The sequence below is a fragment of the Dunckerocampus dactyliophorus genome, chromosome 6 (assembly GCF_027744805.1).
Source record: "Dunckerocampus dactyliophorus isolate RoL2022-P2 chromosome 6, RoL_Ddac_1.1, whole genome shotgun sequence".
NCBI lineage: Eukaryota > Metazoa > Chordata > Actinopteri > Syngnathiformes > Syngnathidae > Dunckerocampus > Dunckerocampus dactyliophorus.
The window spans coordinates 22321798-22338783 of NC_072824.1; the positions used below are offsets into that span (position 1 = coordinate 22321798).

The 16986-nt window shown below is 40.5% G+C and overlaps 1 protein-coding gene across 2 annotated transcripts in view; it reads left to right on the forward strand.

The window, feature by feature from the left end:
- Positions 1–2891: 2891 nt before the first annotated feature.
- apbb2b (amyloid beta (A4) precursor protein-binding, family B, member 2b) overlaps positions 2892–16986 on the forward strand; it is a 63687-nt gene continuing 49592 nt past the window's right edge. For both annotated transcript variants that reach the window (XM_054778839.1, XM_054778841.1), the window contains exon 1: positions 2892–3034. The gene's annotated coding sequence lies outside the window, so the exon portion shown is untranslated. The remainder of the gene's footprint in view (positions 3035–16986) is intronic.

Genomic DNA, 16986 nt, shown 5'->3' on the forward strand with positions numbered 1-16986 from the left:
CAAAAATAGCTTTTGCTTTCTATCCAAAGTCGACTATAAGCTACACTACCGATCAAAAGTTTTAGAACACCCCAGTTTTTCCAGTTATTTGTTGAAATTCAAGTCGTTCATGTCCAATGAATAGCTTGAAACGATACAAAGGTAAGTAGTGCCAGAGATTAAAAAAAAGATAAGGTTAACTAAAACTGGAAAATAATGTGTATTTCAGAATTATATAAAAAGGCCTGTTTCAGGGACCACAAAAAGGGTAAATAATTTTAAGCTGTTCTGCAGAAATGGAGGTTGATCAAGCCTTGGCAGTTGGTGCAACTAATTCCTACAGGTGTTCCAAGTTCTGGAGTGTTTGCTACCTCCTCTGTCTGCATAAAAATAGTGATCGGAACACTGTGGTACCATACCCTCATGAATGTCGGTTGAACAACATTGTACTGGAGAAAGTCATTTGTTGCTACAAAAATGGCAAGAAAAAGGGAATTAACAATGGAAGAGAGACAGACCATCTTAACACTTCAAAATTTCGGTTTTTCCTCCAGAGAAATTGGAGTGTTCGAAAACTTTTGAACGGTAGTGTACAAACAGATACGTTTTTCTCTGTTTTTCTCAAGCTGCTTTTGCTCACCCTGGTTTAAACAGTAATTGCTTTGTGGTTTGGGGAACACCGGGATGCATTTCAGTTTTGCCAGTTATTTTTGAAGCAGATGCACGGAATTCGGTTTGTTTAATTGCATTTAATCATTTTCCAGTTATCATTTGCTCCTTCATCACTTGCACAGACTTGATCATCTTGCATGCAAATTATACAAATGAGTTACACAACATGTGTGTTCTGCATCGACACAATGGTACCTGAGAATTACGTTAATTTCTATCGTATGTAATGTGTGACAAACATAACACATAACATGCACTTGATGTAACTGAAACAATTTTGTTTTATACAGTTTGGTTTTATATGCTCTTTCTCTCTATGGCATTATCTGTTGTATACTGTATATCTATATACAGTATACTGAGTAGTAGTACAACATTTTAAGACCAGCTGAAAAATTACAAGAATTTACACTTTGCACTGTTGGTTATTACGAGGTTCTAAGTAGAGCTTTAATATGCAAAAAGAAGGAGTGAAACAGAACATCTTTTGAGTAAACAATTTATTGCAAACAACCATTAAACTGAAATAGGCTGTTCATTAGCTGATCAAAAGTTTAAGTTTGGAGTTTAAGTTTAATGTTTTTTTTACCATAGCTGCTTAAAAGAAAAAAAGAAGAAATAACATTTTCAAAAAAGGGCTCAGCAATGAGTAGATGTGCCATTCTTGTTAATGACCTCAAAAATGGATTTAAATATGCTTGATGCTAGTGTTTCCAGGAGGCTAGCGGGAATGTTGCTCCAGGTGGTGAAGATGGCTTCACAGAGAGCATGCACTCTCTGGAACTGATGTCCATTTTTGTAAACTTCCCTTGACATCCATCCCCAAATCTTCTCAATTGGATTTAGATCAGGGGAACATGCAGGATGGTCCAAAAGAGTGGGGTTATTCCTCTGGCAGAAGTCCTTTGTGACATTGTGAACTGCAGTGTTGTCCTTTTGAAAAAGCCAGTCATTACCACAGAGACGAGGACCTTCAGTCATGAGGGAAGCCTTCTGTAACATTTCCACTTTGCCAGCTGTCGTTTGACGCCCCTGCACAACCTGAAGCTCCATTGTTCCATTGAAGGAAAAAGCCACCCCCGATCATGTTGGCGCCTCCTCCAATGTGTCGTGTGGAAAACATGTCAGGTGGAATCTCCTTGTCATGCCAGTAACGTTGGAAGCCAACAGGACCGTCAAAGGTTACATGTGTTCTCATCAGAGAATAAAACTTTCTTCCATCTTTCAGTGTCCCATGTTTGGTGCACTTGTGCATATTCCAAACAGGCGCTATTTTGTGGCATTGAAGAAGATGAGGCCTTTGAAGATGTTTTTTCTTTGTAAAACCCTTCTCTCGCAGATGCCGTCTGATGGTTATTGGATTGCACTTGGCACCAGTAACAACCTACATTTGGGCCGAGGATCGTCCGGGTCTTGATGGACAGCCAGTTGGATCCTCCGGCTCAGGGCCGGTGACATTTTTTGGGGTCTAACACTTGACTTTTTTGTTCCATAACCCTCAGTATCTTTTAAGAAGTTTAAAATGGCTGTCTTACTGTGCCCAACCTCAGCAGCAATGGTGCGCTGCGAGAGGCCTTGCTTATGCAGATCAACAATTTGACCGTGTTCAAAGAGAGGAAGCTTTTTTGCTTTTGCGATCAAGAGATCATGAAAGTGTGCATACCTGACAGAAAATTACATTAAACCACATTTTTGCCAAGATTTTGGCTTTTAACGGCGGTGGTCTTAAACTTTTGATCAGCTGGTGAACAACCAATTTTAGTTGAATAGTTGTTTGCAATAAATTGCTTACCCCCAAAATGTATTGTCTCACTCCCATTTCTTATTTTTTGCATTTTGAAGCACTATAACCTCCTTCAGATCCAACAGTGCACAATGTAAACTGTGGTATTAAAATTTAGATGAAGAGTGTAAATTTAAAGTTTATATATCATATGTTTAGGTGTGGTTAGTGGAGTTGCATGCTACACCGTACATTTTCTGTATGCTTATATTTGCTGTGATTGTTGTTTTGATTAATTTGTAATATATTCGTTGAATAATTCTACTATTGCTACTACTACTACTACTATTATTAATATAATGTTTAAAATTAAACTTTATACATGTATTCTGTTTTTTAACTGTCAAAATACTTTTCTGTATACTTTTAGCAATACAAATATAAGCTGAATGTATGGGAGTTAAAGGGAGAGTGGAAAAAAAAAAACAATCTCAGGATTGTTTGCTTCCGGAGCAGTGTCCCCTGGTTCCCTCTACCGGGGAAGAGCGACATCTGGGTGGGCTGGAGGAAAAGAGGAAGACGCGGAAAGGAAGCGGAGGGGAGGAGACCTCTATCCGGACAGACTAGCAGCGAGGAGGACGTGAACGCATCGCAGAGGAGGTGAGTGATGAATTGTCGCCTTAATGGCGGGTAGCCGGTGTTGTTACGGGGCTCGTTTGAAGACATTTTGGCTTGGAAAAGTCTAGAAACCGAGAGGGGATAGTCGCTCTTGTTCGTCGGTTGTGCTTCGCCTCGAAGGGGCCCGTCGTATTGCTGACGGGTCGCAGGGAAGCTGGAGCCTCAAATGGGGCGTTCACGGAACCCCAGCGTGTGTTTTGTCTCATTGTTGTGACTGTGATTGAGTTTTTTCTTGCTGAAAACAAACCATAAATACAATTAAAACTCTCACGTTGTTTAAGATGGCACCATGACTTAACATTAAGCACTTAATATCGTTGTGGTTATGGCATTGCTAGCTTAACCATGAATCTTAGTTTCAGGCATAGTTCAATTCACTGCTAGTAAATGCTAATGTCAGTGGATGTTAATTCACAGCTAAAGTGTTATAATTCCACTTTATTATAGGCATACCTCTTAGAACACTCACTCATTCAAAATAATGTTTGTCAAGAACTTTGCTGCACAGGAAAAAAACCCAATTGGGCTCAATGTGGGGTGGCCATCTGCCTCAAGCATAAGGCAAGGTATGATGATAACCACAGAACTACACGTGGTGGCCGATTGGTTAGCATGTTGGCCACACAGTGAGGAGATTAGGACCTGGGTTCGAATCTCCGCTTGTGTGGAGTTTCCGTGCGTGCTTGGGTTTTCTCCGGGTACTCGGGTTTCCTCCCACATTCCAAAAACATGCATGTTAGGTTAATTGGCGACTCTAAATTGTCCATAGGTATGAATGTGAGTGTGAATTATTGTTTGTCTATATGTGCCCTGCGATTGGCTGGCAACCAGTTTAGGCTGTACCCCGCCTCTCGCCCGAAGTCAGCTAGGATAGCTGGACCCTAGTGAGGATAAGCGGCATAGAAAATGGATAGATAGATGTGAAGTAGCCTTTTTAGCGTGTTTTTGTCCTGCCTGCTGAATACAATATGGCTAAAGGGTCAATAAGTCTCTCGTCCATTGTGATGGTTTTCACCCACATGCTCCTGATGGGTGCGGGAACTAACCAAAATGTTTGGGAAGGATATGCCTCAAGTGACACAAATACTTCTGTCATTGTGAATGATGCCATGCCATGTGACGGGGCGGCGGTGGTGCCATTACAGAAGGAAAAGTGTGACAATGACCATAGAACAGAAAATAGAAGTACAGTAGATCCCCACACATTCGCAATTCAGCATTCACGGTCCTGCAGATATGCAGCAGAACATGAACGGAGAACATTGTGAAACTGTTAATTTCATGGCAAAGTTGCTGAGAGCACTTAAAGTAGCAATCTAAAATGTTGAGCCTCCTTTTGTTACCTGACCTATTTAGTCCAATAGTACTATGCGACTATAAGTACAAAAGTACAACATTTTGTACTATTTGTCACAAACCTGTATTTAATTTAATGCCTCTTTTAGATTAATACGAATACACGGGTAATTACTTGTTCAATAATGTATTTTTATTTCAAAATACCACAATTAACAAAATAACAATTCAAATATTTTTTGTCATAGAAATCTGTCCTGTATAAATACAGAGTCCAGGGTTATGATAGCACAGGTGTATCCAACCTGCAGCACTATTAATGCTACTTTGACAAAAAGAAAGGAGAGGTGAGCTATTTGTGTTTTATGTGGCTGCCAACATTTAAATTGTACTTCATTTATAAAGCACATCTCCACTCAATGTGCTCATTTTTAATTAAATACAGTCATGTTTGAATAGAAAACTTATCAAAATTAGGACTGTCAAATGATTCCAAATCTTAATCAGATTAATCACAGTTTTAAAATTAATTAATTATGATCAATCACCATTAGCACCTATGTCTGAAACATGCTCATTTTTACTGTATTTAATGAACAAAAAGATAAATGACAGGGTTACTGTATATACAGTATATCTGTATGTACTGTATTAACAGCTCCAAATGAACTGTATATGTCAATCAAGCTAAAAGATACCACGCAATTCTAAAAATGTATTTGTCTAACACTAGTCTCTTAAATAGTAGCAGAACATTTGAGTCACACTTTAAAACTTGTTCCGTGAGCAATGAGGTGTCGCGTTCAAAGACATCACGTATTTTAAGGTAAATGTACTTGTTTTCCGTGTATTTTCCAGCATACTTAAATGTAGCAAATTGTACATCTGAATTAAGAGTTACGAAGTGAGTGAAGAATACCCGGTTCATGTTTTTCTTTATCGTCCTGTTTATTTACACACACACACACACACACACACACATTATAAAGCTGTTTTTGTGATGTTGGGAGTGTCCCTGAATGCCGCCATTAACGTGTTATTTTTGACAGCCCTAATAAAAATACCAAGAGGTGAAGCAATTATTCTTTGGTGAGCTACTTCTAGCATACGAGCCACCCGTTGAAGACCCCTCTGATAGCGTCACAATCGTAACGCTGGACACACTACGTGTTTATATCGAACAACTTGGACACACAGCTCGTGTTTTGAAGGCATTATAATGATAACGAGAGAGCAAGATTGTCAAGTGAGGCTTTTTAAAAAGTAAGTTGTGATGACGATCGATGATTGATGTATCCCATGAACGTGATAGCCACTTGTAGCTCGCTTGTGGGACAAAAACGACCTAGCTGGCTGCCGCCAGCCTGGCAAAATGTACAAACAAAAATGCCAGAAAGCCGTATGAGATTGAAACGTGAGCGATTACACACGCTGGCATTGATTATCTTAGCCTGCGACAAGCTGTCGTCAATAGACTACACATTTTACAGGCTGTTTTTCATTCTCGATAATAATCTATATAGCATATACAGTATATCCATTCATACAATATATTACTTTATAATGTTTTGAAGTAAAAAAAACCCTCATTTTTAAAGTGTGGCGGCTTTTATTTTGCAGTGGCGGTGAGCCATGATCCGTTACATGTAGCGGAAACGCTGGTCTGTGAACGCATCATGATAAGGCTAACACGTCAAAACATCTGGTGGCTGTCCTACAGAGACTGTGCAGTTATTGCCTCTCTTGTCCCACGTACGTCTCTCGCGTGGATGCAAAGAAGGTCATTGTGAAGAAAACTCACAAAGTGAGACATTCCCTTGACTTTGCACACATTGTGTGTGTGTGCGCTTGTGTATGCACTCGGGGGTTGGGCAATAATTGTTCCTAGTAATTCTTCCTCGGCAATCTTGCTTTTTGAGATAACGCAGATTTATAAATGTTTGTTTTGTCCAAACATGCAGCTGCCATTTGGTTGTTTGTGTTACAAATGAGGAATTTAGGCATGGATTATATAGGCATGTGTGACATTGTTGCCAATAACAAGAATTACTAGAGGACCTGTCTGGTACTGTTTTTGGAGCATTCCGCTGAGGTTTTCTCCCAACCTTTCTCTCTTGGTGACATCATTCCCATGTGTTTGTTTTGCATTTCACTCTCACATGCAAATGTTTTCCATTAGGCTGGCTGTTTAATGTGTAGTAAATGGGCTGAGCTAAGGCTAGCATTGGTTTTGGCCCAAACAAATGAATGTGTCACTGTAGTTGTAATGGTGCACTGTCATCCCATCTGCTTTGCCTTGCACGAACTTCCCCCCCCCAACACACACACACACACACACACACACACACACACACACTCCCGCCGGTACATCCCTCCACATTGCCCTCACTGGCATGCTCCAAACCTTTCTGCCGTGTGTATCTGTGGGTATGGAACCATTATGTCATCACTACTTGTAATAGTTTAGGGTTGTCTTTGCAGGGATGCAAGAGATGCTGACATCATTGAGGGGCAACAAACTGCCTCTTGCATGTAAGGGCCACCTTTTGGGTTTAAATTCAGACAGCTCTTTGCTGTAGTCTGATAAAAGGGTATTTGTTTAATACTCTCTACTAATTTGTCATAGCGCCTACATTGTCTTCTACTCTGCACATAGCAAAAATAGCAGTTTAGCTCATGTAAGCATGTCTGTGTTTGGCTGTAATTATGTTGGCAAGGCTTTAAATGTGCACCACTTTGTGTGTGGTCGGGCTCATGCACGACAGCTGACGATAAAGGATGGTCAGTGTGTTTTTCTTTGCATGTGTGTGTGAGCAATCAGATAAAGAGCAGGGAGATCTTTTATCTCCACCCTGCTTCCCTTGTGAAACAATACAGCCTGCTTGCCCTTGACCAAACAAGTGCATATGTATGCATGTGTGTGTGTGACGACTGACCAGACTGGACAGATGAATGATGAATTAAAGACAGCAGAGAGTAGATTGATCCCGGGCTGACAACTTGGCAAAATGACCACACTGCACCAACAAACTGCAGTGATTGACTCTGAATAGGCTTATTGCGTTAGCCGCTGTTAGCCAAGCTGCAATATGTGTGTCCGCTTTGTTGTTGCAGGAAGCAGACAGCCGTGAGGTGTGTTTGAACAGAGAAGGAGCACAGAGGCCCACCCTTTCTTCATCCTGCAGGGTGGGACACTAAATGACAGGGGACCCCCCATTTTTGGCTTTTCAGTGCATAACGTTCTCATCCATTTTGACAGTTTTCAAAACATGCTTCTCATGGGATGTTGGACTGTCACTGTGTGTGATGCCATGTGAGACGTCAGCAAACCTTACATGAATTCAGCTCAGTGAGCATCTCAAGGATAACAGTGTGTTTTGCTTTTTGAGTGATGCCACTACAGAAGGGTACCATCGATGGCAAAAAGGAAAAGGGTGATGATGACCATAAAGTAGCAAATGTAGAACGTAGTGGTAGTGTAGCGGCAAAAGTGGTGCACATTTCTATGTTCCTAGCTGCTCAGTACAGTATCTATAAATAGCTAATAGGTAAACAAAAATACAGTGGAACCTCGGTTAGTGTGTGCCCTGGTGTTTTTCGATTTAAAGTAAAAAATCTACGTGAAAATTTAGCGCGCATATCAAATAGGACGCGCATCTTGTCGTGTTATTAACACTATATTTCTCACAAAACGTCGTATTAGCATTCTTAGCTTGCTGACAAAATGACAACCGGAACCGGATGTCAGCTACGTCCATGATGTCATCAGTGGTTGACTCTCAACAATGTTAACACAAAACACGTTTTTGTAGTTTTATATACATAAAACAATTCTAAATGCATATAAATACATATAAATGATGAATGAAAGGGATAAATTAACATTTAAGCTTACTTTTTCGTTCAATGAAAACGTGATTCTTGTTGTGACGGTTCCCAAAGACGCAATCTGGCAGCAAGACACCACACAGACACCATCTTCCTGTTTGGCCATGAGTTATTTAACATTTCAAAAGTTTATTTCAAGTTTAAAGTTATAACACCTACAGTAATTGAAGATACCATACCACATTCATTTGCTGAGGAATTTGCATAATGTCCCTCATTGGGTGCAAAGTGCAGGTTTGGACTGCACTGTTTAAAGTAAATAATTAATCATGGCAAGCGATACCAGCCTCTGTTCATCCTGATTTTGTATTGCATTTTTAACTAATTATTTGTACGCACACATGCACACACACTTTCCTACTCTTTTGTTTATATGTTTTTGTTTCTGACGTTTTCACTTGGCTGCACATGTACCCCCCTCCATCACTTTGGTTCAGCAGCATGTTTTTGTTTTCTTTGTGGCCTTCCTCTCGCTCTCCGTCTGTCTGTCTGTCTGTCTGCCTGTCTGTCTGTGTGTCTGTCTGTGTGCACACGCGCACGCATCATCCTACCACATGTAAGCCAGAAAGTGATGAAAGAATGTGCAAAGGCCTCAGGTTCCTCTGCATCCATGTTACTTGAGTTCTCCTGCTGGCTGCACTCTCAAGGAACATTTGAGCTGACTGGCAAATGTTCAGCTATTAATGGGTGCCTCTAATGCATACAGAATCAGCATGACTGTGGAAATAGAGCCTGTCAAGTGATTTTCAGTACCCTGCTAATTAGAAAGCAGGCAGGAGGCTATTTACTGTAAGGATTAGTGTATGGCATTTTGGCCTCCGGCGGGCATCTGCTGTTGCTGTGTAGATGTTGTTTTGGTAAGCCCTGCATTGAATTGGAGTAGGAGCGAAGAGCTCATAAAATGATTAAGTCAGCTCGTAAGTTTTGACCACTCAGAAGTAGAAACAGTACTGTTCATTTTTGTTTAGGCTTTAAGAATGCATGAACAGACTTTTTCCCTCCCTGAAATCACAGCAAAGAGGGCAAGGAATTTCTTTGACACCGAAATTGAAGTCTAGAAGTAAGACAAGTAGAAAGAAACCAAAGAATACTGTTTGAAACACTTAACGCAGTTGTGACCAACGAAAGACAAAAATCGTCTCTGGAGAATTTCATGGCTGCAGTTAATTATGTTGGATCAGAGGAAAGAGCAGTCTCAGAAATAAAAATGATATGCTTTGACATCAAAGTCAATGTGAAAACATGTGTCATGACCCGCGGACACGAATGTCTCTAACGAGGAGGACAACAACAAATAACAAACTGGGCTGAGGTATTTGATAAACATCGATTAGACTGTTTCATTGGTGGCAGTTAAAATAAACATGACAATAATTCTTTCAATAACTTGAAAACTGAAACCAGTCGCTCAGGAGGTGTAAGCAGTGGAGGAACTGACCCATCCCGGAGGGGTCGGGGGGGATCAACTGGCAAACATCACAAACCCTCTACTGCAAAGTCACAAGCTGCATGCGTATCACAAATAAATAAATAAGAAATAACAAATAAATAAACTTGAGGGGCAGGCTTTGCATTTGGCATCGGCTCGTCTGCTCTGGGTGTGGGGGGGGTTGCCTTCTCTGATCACGTCGTCAAGTTGTGAAGCACATAGCAAGATGATATTACCTGGGCTGGACAGTCAGTCATCGCTATTTGTAGTTTCACTGTTCTACCACTAGGTTTTGTATGTACGCATGGTAAGAGTTGTGCTGAAAATGTACGCATGCTCCTACGCACAAGTATAAGTTGATAAGTTGACTGTGGGAATGTTCTTAGGCATGCTTGACGCACACATCTGTGCATAAGCACTCTTGATAAATGAGGCCCCTGGAATCTTTGACTTGCTTGGCTCGAAGTCGTTCACAAATATGAGTGTATCAAACATACCCTGGCATACTACATCCTGTACACACATGTGCTAAGGTACACATACAGCCACATTACATGACTGACATCACATCTCATGCAATTACATTACTAATGGCCACTTATCACACTGCACAAGAAGATATCAACCCGACCTACCACAACCATGTCAGGTAATATTTTCCAATAATAATAATACTATTTATAAATATAATGACTTTCTCGTTTTTCTAACAATTCTATTCAATTCTAGACATTCCATCGTTTATTTTCTTTTTTTATTAAAACACAGAATTTACCGACATGGGCAAAATGACATCGGTTATCGTGGTAAATTTTCGGTTTATCGCACAGACCTATGTCAAGCCAGATCCTAATCAAGAGCATCAAGGAATCAATTCCGAGCATGTGTTTTGGCTTTTTTTTTTTGCAACACTCTCCAAAAAGAGGATCATCATGTGTGTTCCACTGTGCAGTTTTGCCTTAATATTAACAATAGTACACTTCTTTTTCTTCTTGTATGGCAGTTGCTTAAAATATTGCCTGTGTACTTACTAAAAAATGACCCAGGAATTGATTATTTCTAAAAGCAGAATACTGGATTATGTTCCATTTTAGAGATTCCACTTCATCGTTTAAAGTAGCTTATTTAGTCTCCTTCTCATTCCCTCGACCAACCAAAAGACGAAACAGTTTGTCAGTACCCACTCTTTAGTTACCAGACTCTACCACATGAGTAGGACAAAAGAAAGCTGCTAAAATGGCGCAGTACAGATAGCCACTTTGGACACTGCAAAAAAATAGTTGGCGGTAACTATAACAAATTTTTTACCTTCATTTCAAAATTAGGCACAGATATTGGCTGATACCGCTATCAATCTGATGTCAGCACTCAATGAAGGATTTCAACCTAACATTTATCGCTCTCTTCTCTTACATACAATGACTTTTTGCTGTCCCGTTTCAGTTTCTCACACTTTGCAAATGTTTCAAACGGAGGTGAATTTCAGAAAGCAGCGGTGTTGCGACAATCCTTCTTCAAAATGCGCAATGAGATTGGTCGTATTAAAGTTCCCCGGTTCTGGGCCACCAAGGGAAACTTGTGCATGGCAAGTCTTGCACTCAGTTGCAACGCCTTTTTCGGACATTAACAAAAAACACAGTCACACGGCTGACATCACTCCTACTCCTTCCTAAAAATGCTAGCACACGGTAGCACACGCTGTTGTTGTGATCACGTGGGTGTCATTATGCAACCCGTACCGGAAACGCAATCAGTTCTGCGCGTGCGTGATAGCTACGTCACTTTCTCTTTTAGCAAACTTTTACGACAGCGCTTTTGCAACGTCACGTGCTGTGGTAGTTATTTTTTAAATGTATGAGCATACGGTCAGTAATCATACTTTATATATGCAATATTTTGGGGGTTTATTTTAATAGTGGCTGAGACTAGTGCTACTCTTTATTGACCAAGTTTACGCAATTTATTGACCAAGATGTAAAAACTTACGCATGGCACATAGCGTAGATGTAAGCACCATATCCGGTTACATTTAACATACATGAAAAATACAGTAAAACAACACATAAAATGCAGTGATATTTGAATATAAACAACCATAAGCAGAGTGCAATGATGGATTAATCTAGAGCATTCAGCTAGAGTTTTTTTTTTTTTTCTTAAAGGAGAAATACAGTGTTCACCTTTTGCAGATTTGCTCTTTCGCAGATTTTTTGTTAAAGTGCAATTTTACACTTTTAACAGCGTATGAATGCACATTGTGTTCTGTGTCCTTGTGTTGTATTGGAGTGATCTATCGGTGCTCTGTTACATGTTGTCTGTTATTATTTACTACTACTACCAGTGGAGGGTCTTGTAGACTCATGTGAGAGTTGAAGACGATTCCGGTTCGTCTCAGTAAATATAGAGCCACAGCAGTGGTTTCTCCCTGGCGAAGGGAGAAACCACCCATTGTGTTCTGCTTTCTGATTGGCTGTTGAGCATTATCAATCAATCTCCTTCGTGAAAGACTGCCTGTTTCTTGTTGTACGCGGCTGTAGGGCGCCTGGAATACTGTAAATTAATCTTCGGTTCATGGAGGACGACGAGGAGGAATATGTTTTTAACAAGGATACAAAGGCGCTACAGCCTAACGGCGCCAGGACAAGCCACGATCCTTGTGTCCAATCTCGTAAGTTGATCATTAAAATTCAAACGAAATTTGAACTTTGAGAGTGTTTAAACAAAGAGAAAAATGTGATAAAATGTTAATGCCTGTCTGAGAAAAGTGTATAAAGTATATGTTGAGGGGGGTTTGGAGTCTGGAATGGACTGCTTGTATCGGAGTGCCAATATCAGAGAGCTTAGATGCAGGCCGATATAATGTTTTTTTTTGGCTGATATTAGACCGATATCTGGTGTCAATATTGGGACACCCCTAGTGGTCACCGGTGCCATCATGGTACCAAGTTTTGGTACACATCTCTAATAATAAATTACCTTTTCCCTCTCATGTTGTAACAGACAAAGGTCTTCAGCTAAAAACACCATCCCCATTTCTGATGTAAGCATGAATCCTGAGTGAGTGCACATTCTTGGTGGGTGAATACACATGATGCGAATGTGAAACCACGTTCGTGGTCATTCGTAGGCTTCTAACTACATTCGTTTCTAGCCTTGTCATCATATCCTGTGGGGGTTGAAGTACAGTAAGTAGAAGTTGCCTGTGCCAATGTGTCCTTGCAGTTTGTCAGATTAATCCGAAAAAATTGCCATGAAACTTTAGTCCCTTACACACTGTCCATGTTTTTCTCTGCGTCACTGCCCGGTGTGAACGGCATAGACCTGGAATTATGGGTTGAATGGCATGCCATCTGTTTGAAAAGAGAATCATGGAAATCCCTGTTGCGCTAAGAGCAATTGCCTCTGCCTGGCATTGACGTGGTCTGATCGTGTTGCGGTGTGAAGGCGCACACAAACGAACAAAATATGAGAATGTGGTTTCTTCTGTTAAGGCCCTGATGTGCCAATTTTTTGGCATCTTTGTGCAAAAGAGGTTTTTGCAGATGGCAGGGTCATACAAAAAAAGAGGCCATGTGAATTTGGTACAGATCCAGGATATTTTTCCCCCTTTTTCAATGATTTTCAGTGAAAAATGCACTAATCTTTACGACATAATTCAAGAATATACAGGAGGTAACTCACTATATTGTTGTTGAGTCAAAGCAATATTGTTTGCTTTAATGACAGTGCATAACTTTGTGTGAAATCATTTGAGAAGTGAGACTGTTATTAACATCACATTGTTGTACTTTCCACTGACTGGGCAACAAAGATGGAAAAGGACTCTTTGCTAGCAGTGATAAGTTCTTTTTAAGTTCTTTCGGAGAAAAAAAGAGTCAGCGGTGGAAAGATGAAAAGTAGAGAGGGGACTGGATGATTGAAAGCATTTGAAATGAGGGGGCGACCGTTGCAGCAGTGTCTGTGGCTGCTCTGGCAGCGACGGGGCATTCCTTTTCTGATGAGTCACTCTAGCGCTCTGATCCACTTTCTTCTCTCCTCACGTCTCTTGTTTTCTTTTTTAACTGTGGTACCCATTTTGAAGTATAGCGAGCGTAACTTCCTTTGCCTTTTGTTGACGGTTGTTTTCACGCCACGGCCAATCAGACAAGACAAGGCTGCGGTAACGACAAAACCTTGTGACATTTTGCAATTTTGTGGGGAGAGCACAAGGCCACATTTGGGAGACACAAACACACACTTTTTTTTTCACGATCTGTGTTGTTCGTGCCCAGACTTCCTTCTCTCTCGGATGTCCTGTGACATATCAGCTATATATAGGATATGACTATTCTTTGCCCTGCATCCTACCTCGCCTCGGCTCTGACTGCACTGTTAGGCATGTACATGCCGGACTACCTGTCTGTTTGTGTGTTTTTGTTTGTTTCATTACAATCCAGGTGTGTGTGTGTGTTTGTAATGAAATGTAATGCTATTTATGTGTTGTTATTAAAACACAATATATAACCGAGGGTCTTATTAAGATGACCACTGAAGCTGTGAAAGCTTAACATGAAGGAGAACGATGACCAACAGCATTAAAACGCTGCGCATTTCGTCTTGTCTGACTTCACTGAACAAAAGTCTCAAAAAAGTTGTTCCAACATCAAATTAAACGCACAAAATGAATACTGACTCACCATTGGTACGAGCCTGCAGTTTGTTTTCCAGGGAAACGATTATCACATCATTTTTTCATGTGTGGATAACAGCAAGTGTGATAGCATAAATTAACTTGACATTTAATAAATACGAACACTAGTGCGCAATTATAGGGGCTGTCTTCGACTAGGGATTTTCGTAGTCGAATCAGGAGCGAAACCGAAACCAAGTCGCAGAAACCCAGAAACGATCCGCTGTTGGTTGTTGTTGTGTCATATGTAAGAAGCTGCTGACGCAAGTTGCATTTCACTTTCTGGAGTCATCTTTAAACTATTTCAAAATACTTCCACACTTTGGATGATTTTTTTAGTAGCCATTATGAGCCAATAAGTCGGTTGATGTTGACGGCCTTCCAAGCATTCAAAGCTAGCACTCACCTCAGCTCCTCCGGATTGTGCCACTGAAGTGGGTAATTTTTATAAATGCATGGTACGTATAGGTCTTCTATTAAACGCACACGTCATTTTTAATTCTTTATGAACACACATTAGACTGTTTTATCAAAATAGGGCATTTATAACAAAAACAAAGGCATTCTTTGCAAAAATTACCAAAGTTGCAAAAATGTGTGCGCAGCAGTGGCCATGGGCACCCCCGATGTAGTCAGTATGGTGTAATCTTGATCACATGACATTTTTATATGATTCGACGGCGAGATTAATAGTCGAATCAGACTAATCTGAATCGAGTAGTCGACTATTCTAAGAAACCATGTAACACACATAACAATATCATCAAACCTCAGCTTGGTGCATTCACACCCAGCACCAGCATTTGGGAACAATGATGAGGTGAATGAGGAATAGGGAAAAGCAGTCGATTTGTGGCAACATCGGAGAAACTTTCCCTTTGTCTCAGCACACACAACTGTGGTGCGTTCAAGGCCCGCTGGAAAAAAATGCTCCGTGAAACCTCATCATTTATTATCGTGTGCCCTAACTTTTTCACATGACTGTGTGTCTTAGCCCTGACCTCAACCCCATCAAAGACATTTAGGTTGAAGTACAACAGAACAAACTCCAGCATCTTTGAGAAAGTCTTTCCAGAAGAGTGAAAGCTGAGTTTGATTTTTCCTTTTTTGGCCACCAGAAAAAAAGTCATTACAAACTATACTTTTTGGTAAAAAAAAAAAAAAAATTAAAATTGACGTTTGTGTGTTGACTATAATTTGCCAGGAGCTCAGAACAAGCAAAACTAATGTAGCAAACTGTACTGTTCCTCCACAAACTAGACTGGTGATCAAATCCTAAAGTGACTTTTTGTCCCATGGCTTTTTGCTCGACTTCTCTCTCAGTTTTTAATGCCGCGTTCCATAAAAGGGGGTGGTTTTAAAGAGCCAAAGTGGAACTTCCTTTGTAGCTGTTTATTTAGTTGTAATATTTTTTCCTCCAGCTCCCCTCACCCTCCGGAAAGAGGGGCTGAAGCAGGGATTGCAGGCCTGGGAAGGGGTAGTGGGGGTTGTTTGGGAACAGAGGGTGGGATTACAGCATGCTCTCCTCTTCTCACTTGCTCCCAAGGTTCCAGAAAGCAGGAAACTGTATTGAAAGTCTGCATATACAGTATATTAGTGCAGGAGCTTTCAGGGCCCCTGTCGGTCACTTTTTATCAGGATCTGCACCACAGTAGCCCAACAACTTCCTGTATCACAGTCGTGGAACTGTTGAGACGACTGATGTTATTCAAGCCAACACATCATCATTAACTGATACTTGCATGCTCAGGGTTAAACACTCACAAATGCCCCACCCTCACCACAAATTTCCTGGCCAGTATGTTAAACAATTATTTTCCTGCCCCCTAGTCCTCCAGAAAAAAAGACATGCCTAAGATTCTTTGGCACGCCTCAAAATTCCTACTTTTCGTTTTTTTCTACAGCCTTCCCGCCCACAGAGAAACCACGCCAGTGGAAGTGTAATGTATATAGCGCACACACGTACAATTGTACACGCGTTACCTTGAAGCTTGATTATACAAGTCAAGTTATTTCTGTATTTCCTTTGCACGTCATATACCACAATGTATAGCCGAGGGCACACTTTGAACTTGTGTGTGTGCGTGTGTTGTTTTTTATTTACTCAAGTTTGCTTGTTTAGGCTCAAGGCTCGGGGTCATATTGCTATTTTGAAACTTCATGGACACACACACACAGATTGTGTTTTTTTTCCCCAATAAGTAGACAAGTGTTTCTATGCCTGAGTTTGTCCTGGGTATGGATTTTGTGTATTTTTAATTGATGTTCATGAGGAATATTACGATATTAATAAATTAATAATTTGTTGCTATTTTGCATATATTATCGATATAGTCTTCACATTCCGTATGCAATATTTTAGTTTGATTATCCCTATTTAATTGTTTCTTATAGTTTTAAATGATTGCAATGGTTTATTTCATTGTTCTTTTCTTTTCTTCTTGAAATGGGCAGAGAGAAACAGCATTTCGATTCTCCTCCATGTCCTGCATGTATATTGAGTTGACAATTCAAATCTTGAATAATCCATATGTAATTTCTAACAGTAAACAATGGGAAGCGGTTATAGTCTTTTGGGATGCAGTGGGAGCTGGAATGACCAGAAACTTTCAGAGGGAAGGGCAGGAAGAAAGACAGCGGATTGGCAGCCGA